This window comes from Rhinoderma darwinii, chromosome 2, assembly GCF_050947455.1.
Source record: "Rhinoderma darwinii isolate aRhiDar2 chromosome 2, aRhiDar2.hap1, whole genome shotgun sequence".
NCBI lineage: Eukaryota > Metazoa > Chordata > Amphibia > Anura > Rhinodermatidae > Rhinoderma > Rhinoderma darwinii.
This window is the reverse complement of record NC_134688.1, coordinates 374,622,700-374,628,699: the sequence shown is the minus strand read 5'-3', so window position 1 is coordinate 374,628,699 and position 6,000 is coordinate 374,622,700. Positions and strand designations below refer to the sequence as shown.

Below are 6,000 nucleotides of genomic sequence, written 5' to 3'. Positions count from 1 at the left end.
ATACAGTTGACCGCATGCGGTTTTCAAACACAACAAAACCGCGTCAATGACGCACCGTGTGGCCTTACCCTATAAATTACAGGTGGATCCTGTGTCCGTCCGCAGGACTGATGGATTCAGGTAATAGTGAATGATACAGCTGCTCTGTATAGAGAATACCGAGCAGCTGTATCTAAAAAAGTAAAATGAATCTGGTCAAAACGCAAGATACTAATTAAACCAGGTAGAGAAACAAACAAGTGCCATGTGCTGCCGACATGACGGAAATGTATGAGGACGAGCAGTGTTTAAACATCTTTGCAGCATAGGAATATTGGAACTCACCGTGGTAAATCTCTTCACGGAGTACAAAACAAACTATTGCAATAACCTAACTAGCGTAGCAGTATGTATCTCGCACACCGCAGAAGGAGCGGCTATACTGGCGTCCCGCGTAGCAAACAGTTATGCTCTCCGTGCTGAATATATTCATAAAATGCAAAAAGATCACTAGTTGGCACTGCGGCGTGTGTCTTGCCCGCCATGTGAAAGGCAACTGCAGTAGCTCCTATACAGTTCTCAGAGGCAGAGAATTATGTCAGCGCGGCGTGTGATCATGTATTCGTTGTATTCAGCATGTTGTTGGTACACCACAACAACGTGCTGAAAGTTCTGCCTGTGAGACTAAACTGGTGGCCCAAAGGGGTTGGCATGGGACGTTTTTTCATACTGATGACATCCACAAGATAGGCCATCAGTAAATGATCGGTGGGGGTGCGACACCCAGACCCCTCACCGATCAGCTGTTCTGGCTGCCTCCGGGCACTGGATGTTGTGCACTGTATGCAGTGTTTGGTGCCGGAAGCAGATGGCTCCGTACATAGCATAGCGGCCGTGCTGCAGAACTGCAATTCTGCTCCTATTCACTTGAACTGCTATACTGTGACCGGAGCCATCTGCTTCCGGCACAGACATTCGGTGCCCAGAGGCAGCTGATTGGTGCAGGGTCCGGGTGTCGGACCCCCACGATCATATACTGATGACGTATCCTGTAGATGAAAAAACGTCCCATGCCCGGAAAACCCCTTTAACTGACTAAGCCCTTATTCACACGACAGGGTCCCGCCCGAGCCCGAGTGTCGGCCGATAAAATCGGCCGTTTTTCCCGGCCGGTTTGCATTCGTTTTGCATCCGTTCCGGGCCGGGCATATCTGGGCAGTGACATCAGGGGCAACTCCTGAAGGGGAATCCCCATGTGGCCGGTGATTCCACTTCAGGAAAAGCCCCTGTCGTCTGTGTCCATTTATGGACACTGAACGTTACTGGCTTCGCCTGGTGTGGAATCCCCGGTCACAGAGTGTTCGGGGATTCCGCTTCAGGAGTTACCCCTGATGTCACTGCCCAGATATGGACAGAGACAACAAGCGCTCTGTCCAGGAGCGGAATCCCCGAACACACCGGGATTTCGCTCCTTCAGGGAGCTAAAGTGGGGCTAGCACATAGCAGAACAGGGAGATACATCCCTGGTCTGCTATAGTGGCGTCGCTATAGTAGTAGCAGCTCCAGCAGCAGCAGCTGCTAGTGGCGCCATCGGCCATGGAAGGTGTCGCCGGGCCAGGGCGCTTTTAAAACAAGCAGGGGAAGGGAGCCAGCGCAGTGCTCCCTTCCACCTGCTGTGCACCCCGGCCCTACCACACAGTGTATAAACTTACCTCCAGCGTACAGCCATTCGTCCGAATGGCATAAACTCCTCCTCCTCACATGCACTCTGCACTGTGAGGAGAGAGCGAGCGACGGAATACACGGCCATCACTCGGGACACATTCTGGTGATGGCCGTGTATTACCCGGCCCCATAGACTTCTATGGGGGCTGGGCGGCTGGGTAAACGGCAGAAAATAGGAAATGTCCCATTTTTTGACGGCCAGGTTTCCCGGGCCGTCAAAAAATCGGTCGTGTGAATAGCCCCATTAGGGGTCTATTGTTCCTACTGAAGCCAGGTGACCCTGTCGTGTGAATAAGGGCTGTGGTGATTCATGGTCCCTAAACGAACTGCCTATAGTCGTCCTGACGCGCATTTCTCCGAGTATATCTTGGCTTCTTCTACGGGCCCAAGAAAACTGCACCAAAATGGCACTGTGTGAATATACCCTTACACAGTCAGTATCCTTCAACCTTCATTCTTGGCTCTTGGGGCTGTGCAGGGAGACAGTATCTCTGATTGCTGAATATATGTCTTTGGCTCTCTGCTACCTAGCCCGCTGCAATCTCTCACAGGCGCTAATCTCATATTTGACCTAGCCTTGGCGCTGTTGGCGTGTTTAAGGCTGAGTGGCTTGGAAAAAGATGCTGAAATGGCCCGCACTTGCTATTGCCGGTAAAAATATTTGAGTTTTCCCAGGTTCCCAGTGTAAATACCGGCTAGGCTGGTGGTTTACCTCACCAAATTTTTGCATATAATACAATACCTGCAACCACAGCGCTGTAAAACCCGTCAGAGCTGCCAACCGCCATACTTTATTTAATAACGTATTTAATATGACTGTTTTATGAATTTTAATACATAAGCCCCAATGTGTGTCTTTCCATACATGTAACTGGTCTCACAGCTCATGTAAAAGTCACTTTCCAGTCAAAAATGTGAAATGTTTGTTAACTTTTTCATATTTTAGATTAAAAATGTTGGCATGGCCCGCGTAGAAGCAGATATAGAGAAAGCAGCTGCACGTAGAAGGCACAGCCGCCGTCCACATACTTTATTACCACAACTTTGTGTTACCCTATCGCTGACAGCACAGTCCATGAGTCATAGAGCAGACAGGGAGGAGACTGAGTGAGGTGAACGCAGGCCCCGCCCACAAACACGCTCTGGGATCTCCAGTCAAATAGCCGGCTCTGAGGGCATACCCGCACAACGTACAGCGGAATCCAGTGAGTGCTGCAGAAGAGATCCCTGTGGATCACACGTAGACTGCTGATCATCTGACAGGTAGGGGCAGCCCGCGGGCTGATGCAATAATGTAGAATAATGATATTGTAGGCATTACAGTCTCGTATCTGCAGATGTGGAGCTCGGAGATTATCTGACGCCTGGATGGATCTGGTCCAGTTATTTATCGTATTGGTAGATAACAATAAACCTGACTGTGATCTTACTGGTAGTGACACTGGTAGCTGACTGCATGTGGACAGTAGGAGAGATGAGCTGATGAGGATTTCAGTACCAAGGTTTCCGCTCAGTAGACGTATCTGACAGTCACATAAGTAATCTGCCCATCATCGAAATATTTGCTTTTAGTCCACCTAACCCGTGCTGTCCTATCTGCCCACCTCTGTCCTTTAAGCCCATCTCACCCGGCTATATCCTTTCTGCCCCTAATCCTGGACTGTTCTCCTAACCTCATCACCCATGTATGCCCTTTTTGCCTCAACCGGGACTGTTCTCCTGCCTTCCACATCCAACTTTATTTTTTTCTCTTCCGCTCATTCAGGACAATTCTGCTGTTCCTTCAGTCCTGACAGACGTGCTGCCCCTTCAGTCCTGACAGTTCTGCTGCCCCTTCAGTTCTGACAGTTCTGCTGCCACTTCAGTCCTGACAGTCCTGCTGCCCCTTCTGACCTGACCGTTCTGCTGCCCCTTCAGTCCTGACAGTCCTACTGCCCCTTCAGTCCTGACAGTCCTGCTGCCCCTTCAGTCCTGACAGTTCGTCTGCCCCTTCAGTCCTGACAGTCCTGCTGCCCCTTCAGTCCTGACAGTGATGCTGCCCCTTCAGTCCTGACAGTTCTGCTGCCCCTTCAGTTCTGACAGTTCTGCTGCCACTTCAGTCCTGACAGTTCTGCTGTCCCTTCAGCCCCGACAGTTCTGCTGCCCCTTCAGCCCCGACAGTTCAACTGCCCCTTCAGCCCGACAGTTCAGCTGCCCCTTCAGCCCCGTCAGTTCAGCTGCCCCTTTAGCCCCGACAGTTCAGCTGCCCCTTTAGCCCGGACAGTTCAGTTGCCCCTTTAGCCCGGACAGTTCAGCTGCCCCTTTAGCCCGGACAGTTCAGCAGCCCCTTTAGCCCGGACAGTTCAGCTGCCCCTTTAGCCCGGACAATTCAGCTGTCCCTTTAGCCCTGACCAGGTAGCTGCCTGCCCCTTCAGTCCGGACAGTTATGCTGCCCCTTCAGCCGTGACAGTTCTGCTGCCCCTTCAGTCCTGACAGTTCTACTGCCCCTTCAGGGAAGACAAATAGTGGCACTCATCAGTTGCGCACATAATGCTAAGTGGTTTTGGCAGCCATAAGTGCAGATAAACTCCTTATTCCTATATATTACTAGTGATCTGGAATCATTCATGTAGAGGATGGTGATTAGTCATGGCATCGCAGGGGGGGCCCTTATGGTGTATGGTGCCCAGGCTCTTGTGTGTAGGGCATGCTGGTGCTTGTAGTCTCACCACAACAGTAGACCCAGGATTTGCCTTGACTTGTTTCAGGTTACATACAGCACATCATAAAGATAAAGCATGAGATAATTCTATCTACCAGACTTGTAAACAGACAGGTGGAAAATGTTACTGCAGTAGTAATGTACATTGAATACTCAGGTATCCGAGTTGAGGTCAGGTAATCCCACACCTCCCAGTTTGCGTGACAAGGCATTTCAAACATTTGGTCTGTAAGATAACAATATGTCTAGTTGAAAGCTATTATGACTTGATTCCTCTATGTGCAATGTGACATAAATCAAAGGTTAATAGTTTGTTTCTACAAGCGCTTATAGTTACATGTATATATGTCCTACATGTTTATTTGAAGAGAATGCAAAGTGTTAATCCGTAGATCGTACATAGAACTGCAGGATCTATCCTTGATGCCTCTAGATAATACATAAATGACCTAATAATAAATTGGAGTAAGCGACTTGCGCCAAATCTGAGCTTCCTTCAATTCAAGTTTCCAAAAAATAAAAGGACTAATTGAACGTTACCGATAAAGAAACATATTTGCAAAGTGCAGTTGTCGTTTCACTGCTGGTAGACTGTGTGTCCACCCTGGAGGCATGTCGTGGCATAGAACTACGATGTCCTAATAACAATATAATAAGGTGGTGATGTAACCTTCAGTAGACACTGCCTACAACCAACACCAGGACTCCCAGCCAGTGTGGGGACACCTGTCTCCAACACAACAACAGCTTGGGTGTGACACTGTATTGTATGCGCGGCCGGGCTTTTTTATAACACGGGTTTTATGTGTTACTGTTCTCTTGTATTTGCCATAGTAAATGTACAGAATCCCTGAACTATGGTATATTGGTTTCTAAGGCTGGGTGAAGTTATTTGTCATTGCTGATTTTAGGGCTAGAAATAACATATTCAATATAGACATGGAAATGCTCTGACTAAGGCCTCATGCACACGACCGTATTTTTTCCCACCCGTAAATACTGGCGTAAATACGGGTCCGGTGTCACACGTATTCCACCCGTTTTGCACCAGTATTTACGAACCCGTGCCCGTAAATATGGGTCTGGTGTCAACACGTATTCCACCCGTATTTACGAGCACGTTTTTGTCGGCAAAATAGCACTGCACTAATCGGCAGCCCCTTCTCTCTATCAGTGCAGGATAGAGAGAAGGGACAGCCCTTTCTGTAATAAAAGTTAAAGAAATTCATACTTACCCGGCCGTTGTCTTGGTGACGCGTCCCTCTCTTCACATCCAGCCCGACATCCCTGGATGACGCGGCAGTCCATGTGACCGCTGCAGCCTGTGATTGACCTGTGATTGGCTGCAGCGGTCACATGGCCTGAAACGTCATCCAGGACGTCGGGCCGGATGTCGAGAGGGACGCGTCACCAAGGCAACGGGCGGGAGACCGGACTGGAAGAAGCAGGAAGTTGTCGGTAAGTATGAACGTCTTTTATTTTTATTTTTTACAGGTTTATACTGATCGGTAGTCACTGTCCAGGGTGCTGAAAGAGTTACTGCCGATCAGTTAACTCTTTCAGCTCCCTGGACAGTGACTATTTACTGACGTCGC

The 6,000-nt window shown here is 49.2% G+C and overlaps 1 protein-coding gene across 1 annotated transcript in view; it reads left to right on the top strand.

Annotated features, from left to right (window-relative positions):
- The first annotated feature begins 2,786 nt into the window (after positions 1–2,786).
- CDKN1A (cyclin dependent kinase inhibitor 1A) overlaps positions 2,787–6,000 on the top strand; it is a 39,925-nt gene continuing 36,711 nt past the window's right edge. The window contains exon 1 of the mRNA XM_075853887.1: positions 2,787–2,967. The gene's annotated coding sequence lies outside the window, so the exon portion shown is untranslated. The remainder of the gene's footprint in view (positions 2,968–6,000) is intronic.